The 17,339-nt window shown below is 41.3% G+C and overlaps 1 long non-coding RNA gene across 1 annotated transcript; it reads left to right on the forward strand.

Moving 5' to 3' along the window:
• Positions 1-13,502: 13,502 nt before the first annotated feature.
• Positions 13,503-16,973, forward strand: LOC144994415 (uncharacterized). The gene is made up of 3 exons (XR_013657947.1): positions 13,503-15,926; positions 16,027-16,157; positions 16,309-16,973. It is a non-coding gene; the product is annotated as an uncharacterized LOC144994415 (long non-coding RNA).
• Positions 16,974-17,339: the final 366 nt, after the last annotated feature.

The raw sequence follows: 17,339 nt of genomic DNA on the forward strand, positions 1-17,339 counted from the left end.
CAGGCTGAGAAAGCAGGAACACACATCCTGGGCACAGCTCCAGTCAGAAGGTCAATGGCACAGTTGTAGGACGGGTGTGGAGGGAGCTGTGTAGCACACTGTTTGTTGAAGGCCTCTCGCAGGTCCTTGTATTGACTCGGCAACCCCTTCACCTCCCCTGTTGTGCTGATCTATGCGAGGGCGTTGGCAGCAATCAGCCTCGACGGAGCGCAGTTCTCAGACCTTCCCGTAGTCTGAATGCAGTGCCGCCAATGAACTTAGGTAAACATGAGTCTGTGCTCTGCCGAGTTTATAGTTGGATCGTGCCACTCCAGTCAAGGCAGACCGAGGATGACAGGACATTAATGGGAAAGAGGCGGAGTGAATCGCGATGGTGATCCGATGAGACAACTGCGATGTCCTGAGTCAGGAACCTAATCTGGCCCAATCACAGGGGCCTTCCGTCTAGAGAGGTGACAACCACCTGGACATCTCAGGTGAGCAAAGGAACAGCGTGAGAATGAGCAAAAGCCAGGTCAAGGAAATTCCCTGCTGCCCCGGTGTCAATCATAGCAATCATAGCACTCAAGGGTTCTGCAGAGCGTTGTGGGTGGCAATTGTGTTGCGAACGTGAACTGGCTGACCACAGTAGAGGCAGAGGATCACCTGGAAATGCCTCGCTCTCTCCCCTAGAGAGAGCTGGGTGGAGCTGAGTTGGTTGGGGTTGTGCTCGGAGTCAGGGAGAAACGGTGAGACGGGCATGACATTCGCTGAAGCTGGGTTGCGCAGCCGTCGGGTCCTAAGCAGGTTATTGCATTTGATATTAAAGGTGATGAGTTGTCCAAAGTTAATCCCTTGTCACAGCACGCCACTTCCTGCTGAAGCACTATGGTGAGTCCCTCAAGGTTTACCCTTACCAGCGAACTGATTGTTCAGTCAGTGCCACCAGAATTCGGAATCACAGTAAATAGAGATCTGCGGCCTGCTGCCCCTGCTTGATGCTGTATAGGTGCTTCCCGGGGTCTTTGCTGTCCACTGAATGGTTAAATACCACATGTAACTACTGTGTTAGAGCAGCATATGATTGGAAGTGTAACGGTCCTCCAGTCCAGAGTGCTCCAGCAACAAAGTAGTAAACCCCGCCGGGTTCGTCCGGCTAGGAACTCCATGTTTGGTGAAGTATTCCGTCTCAAGAAAAGGCACACAGCTGGATCAAAGTGCAGCAGGTTTATTAGCTCAGGAACTTCCGGTTCCTGGTTACAGCACAGATGTGTGTGGCTTACAACGGCTATACAACTATCTTCAAGTGACTTAAAAGTTGATTTTCTCCCAAAAAAAAAAAGAAAAAGCTGACTACGGCCCCTAAAAAAACAAGCAACAGGTGACTACGATGATTTTAAAAAGATTCTTAATGATATCCAAGCTACTGTGTATCCTTTCGTGGAGCAAGTGATTGCTAAGCTAACTCCTCTCATGGAGCTAATGGAAAAGTTCAGAAGACTCCGAGCTCAAACCGAGTAACGAGAAAACCGGGTCGACATTCTGGAGAAAAGACTGGACGATGTCATTCTCACTGGAGTACCGATCAAACCTCGGGCAAAGCTAAATGCTGCTGGAGTTAGCATTGCTAATGCTAATAGCGCAGCATTTCTAGTAGTTCTTCTGAAACGGGGAGCACTGGAGTGTTTCTGGAACACCAAGTGGAATCATTTCTCACGTCTAAAGGGATTTGCCTGGATCTAAATACCATCGAGATCTGCCAACCACACCCCAGGAGAAAGGACACGGATAAACCAACGATCCTCAACAGGTTTGTGAATCAAAAACATAAGCTAGCACTGATGATTCAAAGGAGGAATCTGAACGGATCTGCGACTTATCTAAACGACCATCTGACCAGAACGAATGCTAAAATCTCCAAACATGCCAGGGTTCTCAGGAAGTGTAAGTAGATTGAGAACACTTGGGTTGAAGGCTGCAGGATTAACATCAAACCACTACATCCACCGGACCGGTATAAGGTTCTGGTTGTTAACCATGAAAGATTTTGAGAAGTGTTTGATCAAGGACATCTGAACCAACATGCAGTAATAAATCAAAGAGTCAAATATAATTTCAAGAAATATGGCGCCTGGATTCATCGCTTTCTCTAAGTCTGAAGTGACCCTGATTTTCAGCAGAGTTCTGACCTGCAGACAACTTGACTTTCAGCGCCGCTGAAAACAACCGAAGAAGGATATGGACCTTTATCTAATGTCTGCAGACAAAACAGAGAGAACTGTAAACTCTGTTTAAACCCAGAAGAACGGCTGTTAATCAGCAGAAGTAGGAATATCAACCTTGGTCATTGGACAGATTATGGACCTTTTTTTATTTGACAGTATTACCTAATTATATATATATATATATATATATATATATATAAAGCTTAATTAATTATTGAAGATGGTTAAATTGATTGATTTCTAATGATATGACTTCACTTGCTCCAAAAATGGATTCTTGATTTTTCCTTATGAAACATAATTTGCACATATTTTTAACTTTTCACACTTGATAAATAAGTATCACAAAGACACAAAGTATGTAATTGTGCTTTGTTGATAGCTAAGGATTCTCTGATAAAAAAAACTCTGGTCTAGACAGATAACACAGTTCTCATGCTGATGCTGGGAAGACGCTAAGACAGTAGGCCTCCTCCCAATAGTTTACCTCCATCTTCCTGTGAACCAGAACTTGGACAAAAACACTTCTGCATGTATGATTATATTACCTAGATAATGCATAAAAGCAAATATGAGATAACTTATATACATTTATCCAACATTATCCGAAGTTTGATACGTCATTGTATGAATGTATAAATGATGATTGTAATGTTTTTGTGTATTATTCTTATTTATTGCTTGAAATAAACCATTTCAAAACAAAATTCAAATAAATGCAACCTTTTTCAAACAGTGTTTTTTTTCGGTCTGCTCCTGATTCACATCAATTTAAATAGAGAATTACTCAGAAATGCATTTTTTAAGCTTAATTTTATTTATAAATGTCCTCCATCATGAGAAAAATGCTACAAAAACATATTAAAACGCCATTTTCATTCTTTAAGGACAAAGTTTAGGGTTAGTAGAGTCTTAGTATGTTATCTAAATTAAAGTAAAGACATTGGCTTTAATTTATTTTTAATTAGAATCAGAATTATATCAATGTATCATCAGTATAATATTTTTGTACTTCCCTCTTTCAGTGTAGAGGGGTTAAAAAGTTGAGTCTAGGGCAGGGGTGGGCAAACTCTCTTACTTGTGTGCCACAAAGGATTCTCAAAGTTGACAGGACTGAAACAGAAGCAGATGCATGGGCTAAAAAATAATGGATTCTGGACAAAAACAAGCTTTTGATTTGACTGAAAATTATTTTTTTAAACAAAACATTTCAGAGTTTTATTTCAAAACTTTGGCTTTTGTTCTCATTTCAGTGCCATTGGCACCAATGGGTTGATGTCCGTCAGGGATAAGCACAAACTTGGAAAGTTCTTAAAATGATCGGAAAAATTACTTTTGAACAGTCAAGAAAATGACAAATTTTCCAACACCACATGAAATCTTAAGATTTAACTAACAGGCAAAATTCACTGAGGTCATTTTCATGAAATAAGCAATTTATTGGAAGATTTGCAATCCAAAATACAAACTTTAAGATAGCTCTCATAATTTTAGACAAAAGGCAATAAAACATTACGTTTATTATTATATTTATTAATAAATACTATCTGACAATTGTTGTGTTACAGGGTTGAAACAAGTGTAACCCAGGTGGTGTGACCCCACTCTTCATATAGCACTTGGAGGTAGCCTGCTGTTGTTGGTTTTTGTTTATAAGAGGAAAAATGTTTTTTTTTCCTAACAAAGTTAATGTTAACAAATGTTAACTAAGAGTAGTCATCTTAACTGTCTACCATCTTTGTTAAAAGTACATTGTTTTGCGTACGGATTTTATTTTTAGCTCAGAGTGATCATCTTACTCTTATTGAGATCTGTGTGGGATTGTTGTTTTGGAACACCGTGTGCAGTCACAGAGACGCAAACAGAACGTGGGAGCGAATAGCCAAATTGATATTGGAGTTTAAAGAAAGTAAAAACCTAGAAAGCTTTATGATTTATGCTGGAGCTGTGCTTTTTGAAACTGCACTGAAGATTTTTTGACTTGTACAACGGATATCCTGGCTGTTTTTTTTTTTTTATGTGACATTCCAGAGGAGTTCTTTCGTCTGCCGTCTTCTGTTCCCGGTCATTCTAAGCCTCCATCTTGGATCATTTCCCTCCTGAAAAGACCGTTGGTCCCATCCCATCATCCCCTTACACCCAAACCGACTCTGTGAACTACATTCCTGGACATTAGAGGGCGGTAGGACTGTTGAGTGCACTCAATTGAGGGTATTTTTGTGTTTTTTTTTGTATCTTCATGCAGAGAAGGGGAAAAATTATTCTGTGCTCGACTGGGTGGGCAGAAACATTTGACAGACTTTGCCCTGGAGGTATGCTGTCATGAGTAAGTACAGGAGTATAATGCTCAGAGGGCTGAAGCTGAATGTCAGGACTTTGTGGAGGGACAGGTTGCTCGGAATGAACAAGTTGCAGCTGCTGCAGAAGCACACTCCAGAATCCAGCTTTACTATTTCCAGCAAGGGTGCTCAGCTCACCCAAGCATCTCTGGGCTAGTTCTCGACCAAGCTCCTCCTGACACATTCCCTGAATGGTTTTGACATGCCAACTAACAGCAGGATCGTTTGGACTAGGTAAGTCACCAAGATTTGCAGGGTCAAATTGGGATATTGCTCGATCAGATGAGTACTGTATAAGAGTTCGCCCTTTTGGATGATCTGGGTCGTCCGGTACTCTCACTACCTTTTCAATGTCACCATTAACTTTGAAAAAATCGACAATATCCTCATCAGTATTTGTTTCATCTACGCCAGTCACATAAATGCAACTATGCCCATGCAGATCAAACTGGTTACAAAGATCCATTTTCAACTAATTGTGAACTATCAATATTCAAAATGTTTTCTTTACACACTGTTTGGGGTGGAATTTGATTTAAATTGCCCAAGCCCCACGTTGGGCGCCACTTTTGTAACCCTCTCTTTGCTCCTACTGCTCCACAGGCGGGGCTGTCCACTGTGGTAGAGGGGAAATTTTTTTCTCAGGTTGGATGAAGGCTTGGGTCAAATTTTACCTATCAAGGTTTATAATATCCACCCCAAAAATTTCACACGACACGTACTGAAAATGATAACAAATGTATTAATAACAGACTTATACTCAACAGTTTCAAAATAAAAATTGTTTAGACATAAACCAAAGGGGATTCTGAAATTCTGTCAATTTACAGATATTTTTTTCCTTTCTTTTTTTCCACTTCAGGAAAAAAATAAATAAATAAAATAAATTAAAAAAAAACACTGAGATCTCAGGGAAAATTGCAATTTGGAGCTCCAGAAAAAAAACAAAAAAACCCACAAAAATACCCTCAATTGAGTGCACTCAACAGTCCTACCGCCCTATAATGTCCAGGAATGTAGTTCACAGAGTCGGTTTGGGTGTAAGGGGATTATGGGCCTCCAGCTTGAGTACCGAAAGGCCAGTCCACCATCATTCCCAGAGTTGCTTTTGCTTCTGAGAACAGAAGAGGACCGGAGAGCAGCTAAAATGGACCGAATGAGAAAACATTTAGGAAGCACTAAAGCTGCTTCACATCTTCATTCTGTGATGGGCATGCCAGTGTTTCCAGAGCAGCCTGCTGCTCCAACTCCCAAGAGGCAGGATGAAAGTTCCAAACTTGAAAAAGAAGTTGCAGAACTTCAAAAACAAGTAGCGAAGTTGATACATAAAGAAAGAAATGAAATCAGAACTGCAGTACCCCCAAGCAGTTCTGTTAATAAAGAATCACCCCAACATTGCGAAACCTTGGCTATCCATGTTGCAGGCCCTTGTTCGGCACCTCGAGCCCCTACTGCACCCAGACCATGGTTCTGTTTTAAATGTGGTGAAGACGGCCACATCGCAGCAAACTGTGGTAACACTCACAACCCTGAACTTGTCCAGAAAAAGAACAAAGAACTCCGTGACAAACGTGAGAGATTCTGGGCTCAACAGAAAGGCCACCAAGCATCTTTAAACTTGTAAATGCTCCTGTTGAGGGGCGACCAGGAGCAGAAGCAATTAATCAACCAAGTCCCATTCTAACCACTCATGAATTCCAACAGCAAGTTCACACTCAAACTGGTGAACACAGTAATGGACTGGATTTCATATTACCTTCTGGGCTTGTGGGTCCTCGGTGCATTTGTGAAGTCTTCATTGGAGACACAAGATGCAAGTCCATTCTTGACACAGGCTCACAGGTCACAACTATTTCCGAAACATTTCATGCCACATTCCTGACATCACTTCCCATTCAGCCCATCTCTCATCTGCTTGAGGTTGAGGGGGCTGGAGGGCAGCCTGTGCCTTATTTAGGTTATGTTGAAGTTCCCCTAACTTTTCCTGAGAGTGTGACTGGCAGGGAAGAACAGTTAAATACTCTCGCCCTCATTGTACCACATTGTCAATTTAATAGCAGGACACCCTTATTAGTTGGCACTAATGTCTTGTTTCAGCTATACCAGCGGGGAATAGACCATGAGGGGCCTACACTCTGGAAGAGGTCAGATAGGTTTGGTGCACTTCTGCAACATGTTGGCCTTATTCATAGAAAAACAACTAAAACTCGCCCAGTAAAGTTGCATGGGCGGAAGCCTGTTGTCATTCCAGCGGGACACAAAATGTGTGTCTATGGAGAAGTCAGGGTAGGAAAAGCAAATCCACATACCTTCTTTGTTCTCGAGCCACCTGAAACATTTTCCCTTCCTGGTGAGTTATTACAGCTATTCAAATCGCTGTGTTAGCATGCTAAACCGAGTTGCCGCGTGCACAAGATTACAAAAAAACCAGCCAGGATATCCGTTGTACAAGTCAAAAAATCTTCAGTGCAGTTTCAAAAAGCACAGCTCCAGCATAAATCAAAAAGCTTTCTAGGTTTTTACTTTCTTTAAACTCCAATATCAATTTGGCTATTCGCTCCCACGTTCTGTTTGCGTCTCTGTGACTGCACACGGTGTTCCAAAAAAACAATCCCACACAGATCTCAATAAGAGTGAGATGATCACTCTGAGCTAAAAATAAAATCCGTACGCAAAACAATGTACTTTTAACAAAGATGGTAGACAGTTAAGATGACTACTCTTAGTTAACATTTGTTAACATTAACTTTGTTAGAAAAAAAAACATTTTTCCTCTGATAAACACAAACCAACAACAGCAGGCTACCTCCAAGTGCTATATGAAGAGTGGGGTCACACCACCTGGGTTACACTCTCCCCCTCTAAACTGCATGAGTCCCTGCATGCCAGCCACCAGTACATGGGCTGCCAGATAGTGGAGCGACAACATTTTCGAGACTTGCAAAAAATGAGCTAATGGCGAGGATCAAGGGCTTCCCTAATTCATCATAGGTGAACTTGTGTGGGGGTCGTTTCACCCTTTCAGAGCGCCTAGGCTCACTTGACTCACTCTCAGGACTGACATTTGCAGCCTCTTCAAGGTCTTGGCTAGCAGGGCAGGGGGGTTCACCTGAATGAGAGATTTCATTCTCCTCAGGACTTGAGATGTCCCGGTCAACTTCGAATGACTGATCACACTCTGGAATATTCACAATGACATACTCCCTTGACTCAGCTGAAGGCTGCACCAGAGCATTGCTTATGTCTGGTCCTAACCCATTAGTGTCAGTCGGTTGCTCACAAGTCGTCTGATCGGACTGCAATCCTGTTTGTCCAAGTTCTGTCCTGAGTTCAGGAGTCTCTGGATTTAAAGGAACAGAGTTTCTCATTAGAGGGCATTCTATTTCCTGCACATAAGGACCACACGTCATGAACTGTGAAGGTCTCTGACAGAAGAACCTTTCTTCCTCCTCATTCTCTGAGTAACCATCTGAATCAGCACATTCCACATGCTGGTTCTTGACTGCAATGTTTCTCAAAGTCATCTTCTGGTGTTTGCGTGGAAGTGATTCTGGCTCTGCAGGTTCTTTAACTGGCAGAAACCCACAGGGCAACAACAGGTCTCTATGCAGAGTGCGTCGGGGGCCACTGCCATTCTCTGGCGTAACAACATAAACTGGCCCACCGTCAATCTGCTTCACAACAACATGAATTTCTGATTCCCACTTGTCTGCCAATTTATGTTTCCCTCGAATGCTGACATTCCTTACCAAGACCCTGTCCCCTTCAACTAGTTCAGCCGCTCTGACTTTAGCATCAAACCTGAGTTTGTTCTTCTCGCCAGTCTTTTTAGAATTTTCAGCAGCTAATGTGAAGCTCTCCTGAAGCCGGCAACGCAACTTCTGAACATACTCTGAATGGGTCTTGTGAGTCTCTGTTGAAGATTGTACACCCAAGATGAGGTCAATTGGAAGGGTTGGTTGCCTGCCAAACATAAGCCATAATGAACCAAGAAATTCTCCCAAAGTGCCTTAGCAACTGTCTTAGCCTTTTGATCCTTTGTTGGTACTGCGACTGCAAACTTTGTGAAATGGTCAGTGATGACCAAAATGTTCCGAGTGTCATGGCTGTCAGGTTCAAGGGACAGGTAGTCTATGCAAACCATTTCCAATGGGTAGGTTGTTTTGATGTTCATCATTGGGGCAGCTCTCTGCATCTGAGCTTTCCTCCTGAAGCATTTTTCACAAGTGTGGCATTTCCGTTCAATAGACTCCTTCATTTTTGGCCAATAAAATCTGGCTCTATCAAGACTTAACATGCGATCTGATCCCAAATGACCAATGTTGTCATGTAAGCCTTCTAAAGCTTTGTCTCGGTATTGCTCAGGCAACACAAGCTGGTAGATCATCTCTCCTCTATCAGAACATCTCCTGTAAAGAATGCCATCTCTGAGCTCAAGTCTGCTCCACTCTCTGAGCAGGAGCTTTACTTCAGGATGCTCAGCATTTACATGTCTGGGACTTGGCTTTTGTTCTAGTTCTATCAGAGAAATTACTGTTCTGATAGATAGGTCATCTCTCTGTGCTTTATGCCAACTTTCTTTTGTCATACCCGGTAGGGTAGTCTGACCCTGGTCAACAAAAAGATCAGGCAATGAAGAAGCATCAACGGCGAGCGACTCCACCAGGACAGGGAGGCAAGGTGGATTTACAGCGTGATACTGACACACTGCAGAGATTACATCAGCCGAAATCTCATGTTTCTCCCCCTCTAAGATGCACCTTTTTAGCTCATTAATCCTCTCCCTCTCCTGCACATAACCCTCATCCTCCTCTGGTGCAGCCTGTGGCCGTCGAGACAGGCCATCTGCATCCCTGTTGGTGCATCCTGCCCTGTACTTGATGTCAAACCGAAAAGTTGACAGGGCTGCCAACCAACGGTGTCCAGCAGCATCTAGCTTGGCAGAGGTAAGGACGTAGGTAAGTGGGTTATTATCTGTCAGGACTTTAAATTCGGTTCCATACAGGTAATCTTTGAACTTTTCACAAACAGCCCACTTTAACGCTAAATATTCTAGCTTGTGAGCAGGATAATTTCTCTCACTTTTCGACAACCCCCTGCTAGCATAAGCTATAACTCTGAGCTTTTCACCTTGCTCTTGATAAAGAGCGGCTCCCAAGCCTGCACAAGAAGCATCTGTGTGTAGGACATATGGGAGCTTGGGATCTGCGAACGCCAGGATGGGAGCCGATGTTAACTTGTCAATCAATGCCCTGAATGCAGACTCACACTCAACTGTCCACTCTGCATAAAAGGGGGCATGAGGCTGCACGGTGTGCTTAGGCCTCTCACGCTTGTATAATTTACCTCTCTTTCTAGCTGAACTATATCCAGCAGTGAGAGCGTTGAGAGGCTTGGCGATTTTGGAATAGCCTTCCACAAACCGGCGATAATATCCAGCGAAACCCAGGAAGCGCTTCAACTCCTCCCTATTTGTAGGGCGAGGCCAATCTCTGAGAGCAGAGATTTTCTCTGGATCAGTATGAACTCCCTCAGCATCTACCACATGACCAAGGTACTTCACAGATGTCTTAAACAACTGACACTTCTCAGGTGACAATTTCAGACCATAATCCTTGAGGCGTTGCAACACCCTTAAAAGTCTGAGCTCATGCTCTTCTAGGGTCTCAGAAAAGACAATCAGGTCATCCAAAAACACAAGGACCTCACTCAGATGAAGATCTCCAACACATTTTTCCATTAGACGTTGGAAAGTGCTGGGAGGATTAGTCACACCTTGTGGCATGCGATTGAACTCGTAAAATCCCAAGGGACATGTGAATGCAGTTTTATGTTTATCCTCCTCTGCCATTTCTACCTGATAGTAGCCAGACTTCAGGTCCATTACTGAGAACCACTTGGCTCCGCTCAAAGCTGAGAACGCCTCCTCAATATTGGGAAGGGCATATGCATCTTTTATAGTGCGGGCGTTTAGCTTCCTATAATCAATGCATAATCTAATTTTTCCATTTTTCTTCCTCACCAACACTACTGGTGATGCATAGGGACTTTCTGACTCCCCTTTGGTTTATGTCTGAACAATTTTTATTTTGAAACTGTTGAGTATAAGTCTGTTATTAATACATTTGTTATCATTTTCAGTACGTGTCGTGTGAAATTTTTGGGGTGGATATTATAAACCTTGATAGGTAAAATTTGACCCAAGCCTTCATCCAACCTGAGAAAAAAATTTCCCCTCTACCACAGTGGACAGCCCCGCCTGTGGAGCAGTAGGAGCAAAGAGAGGGTTACACAGGCATAACAGGGTTGAACATGGTGACGGGGTTGAAGGGACAAATACAGATTTACTTGTAATTCCATACTCTAAAATTCAAAGCTGGGAGTTTTTAGGAGCGTTTTCATTTCATACCCACAGCAACACTAGATGTTTATAAAAATAATATTCGAGAACAACTACAACTGCATATGAACACAAGGAAGTACCTTTTCTGCATTTAAAATTTTTTCCTCATTAGTGTTTGTTCGGTTCCTGTGGTTCTACTCACATCATCTCTTAGATGGATATCCCCTGATTTTTCTTTTACCGATCCAGAAAACCTGCTGGATCCCTTCCTTTCAAAAAGAAGACTGTCATGAATTTTAATTTTATTGTTTGAGAATCCATGTGAGTCACTTCCAAGATTTTGCAACAAGTATTTTTAATTATTTTTCCTGTTATGACTTTGGCAATAACCTGCTACTCTTTGTCTTTGGTAGCTTTTCTGTATTTATTTTTAATTTCATAAATGAGTAACTCATGGTGAGGTAAAGTTTCAAGTCTATCTTGTAGTTCAGCTACATTCCACTATCTCAGTTTTTTATTTGATTAAAAAGTTTGAAATATCCAATACATTTCATTCCACTTCATGATTGTGTTCCACTTGTTGTTGATTCTTCACAAAAAAAATTACAGTTTTACATCTTTATGTGTGCAGCCTGAAATGTGGCAGAAGGTTGTGGCAGGTCACTTCCTGGTGTCTATACAATCATGGATCATATCATTTTTATATAAGGGCTGAAATCGTTGTGTTACAGGGTTGAGGCGTTACTCAGGGACAAAACTAAAACTACTTGAAATAACAACTTAATATTAATATTAAAACAAAAAAATCATTGCTATCAAAAGCGTAAGAAAAAACATAAGATTTGTGTAAAAATTATTGACTTTTTATAACAAAATTGTTTGGTATTTGCGATGTAAACTTTAATTAAGGTCATGAGGGACATGACAAGATTGATGGTGTATGTTTAAAAACAAATATTATTTTGAATTAAAACACATACTTTCACTTTTTTTGTAAAGAAGTATTAAAATTTTGATTTCATTGTCCATATTAAGCTGTTTGAATATAAACCTTGATGACCAATTATATTAAATACAGCTTGAAGTACGAGAGGGACACCAACTGTCCCATTTTCGTGGAATGACTCTTAAATAGTTTAAGATGTGGTCTTTTTTTTGGCCACTCATTGTCACCATCCTGGGGCAAAGGACAAAATTGCACATCAGTATTTTCTAGAAACAAATAGGCGTTTACAAACCAGTATGAAGATTGTCTCACCATAGCTATGGGTTTACTGTGGGACTAAGAATTTAAAGGGCCTATAACATGCAAATTAATTTTTTTTGAGCTTTTATGTGTATTATACCCTGTATCCGAATTACCCCCCAAACCCCTATATAGTGCAGTATATAGTGCAGTATATAGTGCGGTCACCATTTTGTAGGTCTGTCCGAATCTACAGTTCCAAAATCCAGTGCCCTAGAAACTTCCCAGAAGTCTCTGCGAAAAACCAGTGTGTATCGATGCTCACTCGATTGGCGAAGATTGACCACAATGCATTGCGTATGGACCACAATGCATTGCGTTTGAATTATTCCAAAATGGCGGACGGTTGCACAAGGAAGATGACTTAATAATGTAAGTATATTAGGAAGTATCAAGTATCTCTTAAAAAATATATTTGTAAATATGTAATATGACATGTGTAATATGTTGTTATGTGTGATATGTATATAACTCAATCGACAACTTAAGTTGTTTTGAAGCTCATCAATTTCAGTAATGCTAAAGCTAACGCTAACGCGAATTAGTAGGGGTGTGAGAAAAAAACGATTCGGGAAAATATCACGATAATTCATTTGGCGATACTTGTATCTATTCAAAATGCTGCCAGGACGATATTTATTTAATTATTTCTGAGCGTCCTTCAGTGTTTGACTCTTGTTGTCCACTTCACCCTCCGACCACTAGATCGCAGCATAGCACACGGAGCCTCTTTGAGCAGCACCACGCCACACAAGACAACAGGAAGATCGCAGCCAGAGGCAGCTTGTTTTGTTGTTATGAGACATGAACTACTTCGTTTTACTTGGGATGGATACCAAACAAAAACTCTGTGCCATGTTACTGCCAGTAAAATTTAAAAGCGTGGATTGCTGTGTTTTTTAGCGGCTCAGATAAATACGAGTGGAGCACGGCAGCGGCTAATAGGCTAATGCGCATAGCATTGGCTAAAATGCTTTGCGCATTAGCCTATCGGCAAAGCGGGCCAAAGTTCTGCAGAACCTCCCAGCAACAGATTCTAGTTTAGCGACCTGATGGATCACAGGGATGTGTACAACGCTCTGAAAAAAAGGCCGACATCGTCAGATTGTCACGAGGAGCGGTACTAGCCACTTCCACGTGTGAGAAGCGCGGCTGCAGGCAAAGGTGCAGCAGAGCAGATATGTAAACAGAGCACCTTTATCACACTAAAGCAACTTTCTTTGTTCTGTCATGCTGCCTCATCATCATACTCTATTGTTTCTGGAAAGAATCAGTAGAAACTTATTGGCTAAGACCAGTGGCGGTTCTACACTAACTTACTCCCTGGGCGAGTAACCCCCCCAGCCCCCCCCCCCCCCCCCCCTTCTATTTAGCCATTTTACACAAAAATGCATTAATTTTCTAGACTGGTATTACAGGGGGGTCAAACTCAGTCACACAGGGGCCTAAGTTAAAAACCCGCTTAAGGTTTTGGCCCGAAGAAGATAAACATTTACTGAACACACTAAAGCTAAACTTTTAAACCTTTTAAACTGAACTTTTTGAACATAAATATGAATACAAACAGGAACATTAATCCAGAATTACTCAAGTTAAACCTTAAATAACTTGTAATATTTTGCTCTCCATAGAAATATATTCCGTCAAAATTATACAAATATGAACATGCTGCAGAACAAAACAAAGAAAGCCTGGAAATATTAATCAGAAATTACAAATAAAATAATTCCGTTTTGTTTTTTTGCTCTTTTATCTTTTTTAGAGCATTTTTTTTTAGAGCTGGACTCCTGCTTCATTTTTAGCAATAATTTCTTAATGTGTGACGTCCTGTGTGTGTCTTTGTGAAACATATCAGAGGGATTAGATCTAAAAAAAAACTTATTTTGATTAATATGTTTAGGTCTTATAAAACATTAAAGACTAAATCATAGAACTCATCAGTGGGATTACTCCAAAAATATTTGGCATTTCCCCTAAATTTGTGCAACACCAACAGTAGAAATCCTCCAAAAAAACTCAATCCAAAAAAAATGGTCTGCGCCCACCACCCCTCCCCTTCCCTCTGACACACGCGGCTCCGTCTCTATGACGGGAGGCGCAGCTGCAGCCCAAAATTGATTGTCAGATAGAAAAAGACTCCCAATCACCTGTTAGTGTGATTCAGCCAGCCACCGGCGAGTTGCGCCCCCCTCTCGAGTTTTTTGACTTATGTTCCAAAGACTACCGCAAAGAGGTGTGGCCGCAAGCGTCTTGCAGCAGAGGGCGGTGGTCACGTGCGCGTCGGGTCTGCTGTGTCGGAGCAAGGAATTATGGGAAATAATCCCCATTGCCTGCTTTTGTCGAAATTGGGTTGAGCACAGGTGTATGTTCTGCCTAATTCCTTTTCATGTGCCTGTTTTACGTTGTTTCACTCTGAGTTATTTAATCTTTTTTTTTTTTTTTTTGCACTATGAGTGTGAAGAGGAAATAGGATGAAGACATTCTTAAGAGTCTGTTGTGTCAATATAAAAGCGTTAAGTGTCGGCAGCTGAAGCAATTTCAAATTAAAAGCTCCAAGCTTCCTCTTTGAATATGGCAGCACATCATGTGTAACGCATCGGGCACGGCAAATGCTGCCCCCTATGAAGTGCCGCCCTGGGCGACCGCCCACATCGCCCATATCAAAAACCGCCACTGGTTAAGACACATTCATTCTTTGTTTTTTCTTACACTGAAAAATATTTTGTTACGGAAATTAGACAAGGTTGACTGTTCCCTTTCTATATTTTAACTTACCAAAATAAAAGCACTATGAATTTGCTTTGGTAAACGCAACTTATATATGAGATACAGTTGCAGTGCTTAACATTGTGATCATTAAATAAACTGAATTTGACCATTTTATTACATCGGAAGACATTAAAATTCAGGTAGAGTTTCTTCAAAGTCATATTAAAAAAAACAGAAAATATGTTTCGGTAAAATATCGGGATACATATCGTATCGTGGGGTGCATATCGGGATACGTATCGTATCGCCAGACTCTTGCCAATACACACCCCTACGAATTAGCGTCGAAGGCTAAAAACAAACGCTGTAGATACTACATCAAAAAGGAGTGAGTTCTAACCGTAGTCACAAGTTATTAACATATTTTTTTAATGTGTTTATATATGTTGGGACAGTCGAGGATGAGGAAAATCTGATCCATCTGTGGATGGAGAAAAATAGCCTGTTTGTTTTCAGGAAAGCTCGTGCCGGATGGGAGTGATCACACTTGCTCAGATTTGTGTTCATTTATCATAAAACTGTTAATCGTTGTCATATTGGGGTAAAGGTTTTCGTTGAAAGAGCCAGAAGAGAGGAGGAAAGAGCAAGAAGGGAGGAAGAGCGACAGAAGAGTCTGTTAAGCTTACTTGAGTTGAAAATATTGTTCAAAAATGTAACGTCGCTGTGGTTTTTTGCAATTTGTTCAATAAATGTATGAACAAAAATGAATTATTTACATTTATTATTTTAAATCTGAGACATTTTTAACAATCTCAAAAGGATTTTCATATAAACATCAAATGTACATGTTTACAATATCGTTTTATATGTCACCATTTATTTCTATACATGTTAACAATAATCATGGTCTTCTAGAGCCATTTGTGTCAAAGTTGGAGCTGAAAGGAAACCAGACATTTGTCTTCACGGACGGATGCCACTTTGCTCGTCCTGCTGGTTCCTGGTGTCGTCCTACTGTGGCTCAACATCTGTGGCTCCAAGCAGTTCCCGCACTGATGCACAGATTGTGCAGGATGGCGCTGCAGGCAATGATTTTCATTGCAAAGATTGGTTTTACTTCCAGTGCCCCCAGAAATATTGCTCTTCTCCTCATTTTCATCATGCCAAATGCTTTGTCCACCACAGATGGTTCCCTGGAGTGGTGCCGGTTGTAACGGGCCTCAAACTTATTCCTCAGGGGTTCCCTGTAGGGTGTCAGCAGCATGATGGGATGTGCATTGCAGTGATGCCCACCATCACCTAAAAGGATCCTTCAGGTGGGTATGTTTGATTTACATAAATTGGGTTTTTACATAGAACCCCTGATTACCAACAGAAACATCTAGAAATTTGGCATTAGAATCACACAGCCTGTATTTGAATGGAATAAAAAAAGCTGTTAAAATAACAAGCTGCATTTTCTTTTAGGGCCTTTATTCTTATGTGGAAGCCATAGATGCTCCCCACGACCTTTTGGAAGGCGGAAGACCCAGCGAGCTGCTCAAAACCAGAGGCGACTTATGGTAGTTCATTCACACTGGGAAGCCAGATGACCCTGCTCATCAGCTGGAGGATGCGGTCTGCCGTCCTGTGGACAACGACACACACAGACCCGTGGCATGTCAAAGGCCCTGGCTACCACACCGTAAGATGTGCCACACGCCAGCCAGAAAAGAAACACCAGGACCTCAGTCTCCTGTGCCCACCCCAGAGTTTGAGGAACACGAAGCTGCTCCACCAGATGCTCGATGGTCCTGCGGGTCAACCGAAAATCCGTTCTTGTGTCGGACTGACCATCAGCCTAGAGGGCCAGGACAGACACCTTTATTTTGGCAAAGTAGAAGAGACGTGGAAGACCCTGTAAAATGCAACATTGATCATTTCATTTAGGAAATTTAATCTAATTTTTTAATGGTTGTATTTATTTTGATGGCTTGCATTTTAGTTTATGAAGTATTTATGAATGCTGAAAAATCTCATGTTTTTTTTGGCTGGTTTTTGTATCTTCATATTAATTTTTAAAAATGAAAGTATTTTTGTTTAAAACAAGTGTTCTATAATTTTTTTTCTAAATAAACTGATATAGAACCCTTTGTGTTGAAGGCTGATATGGTTTGACTCTGAAGAAGAAATGCAAAAACTTTCTCTGAACTCACAAGACTGTTACACGTATTTAGACTATACAACTCATACTCCAGTGTTGAAAAAGAATAATAAACTCTTGCACAATTACTAACAAATGCTTACGTTTTACTAAAAAAAACTTTAGGTTTAACTCACAAGTTGTTCATGTCTGGCTAGGGCAGCCAGAGGAAATCTGTCTTCTTCTTGCTGCTCTGTGCTCCATATGAGCTCGTTTTTGGTTTGATCTCACGAAAAACGGTTGAAATATTGCCAACAGGAACACGGACAGATTCATATTCAAAGCCATTTTCAGTAAAGTAGAAAGGAAAAATACA

This window comes from Oryzias latipes, chromosome 9, assembly GCF_053564925.1.
Source record: "Oryzias latipes strain Hd-rR chromosome 9, Olatipes_Hd-rR_3.1".
In the NCBI taxonomy this organism is placed as follows: domain Eukaryota; kingdom Metazoa; phylum Chordata; class Actinopteri; order Beloniformes; family Adrianichthyidae; genus Oryzias; species Oryzias latipes.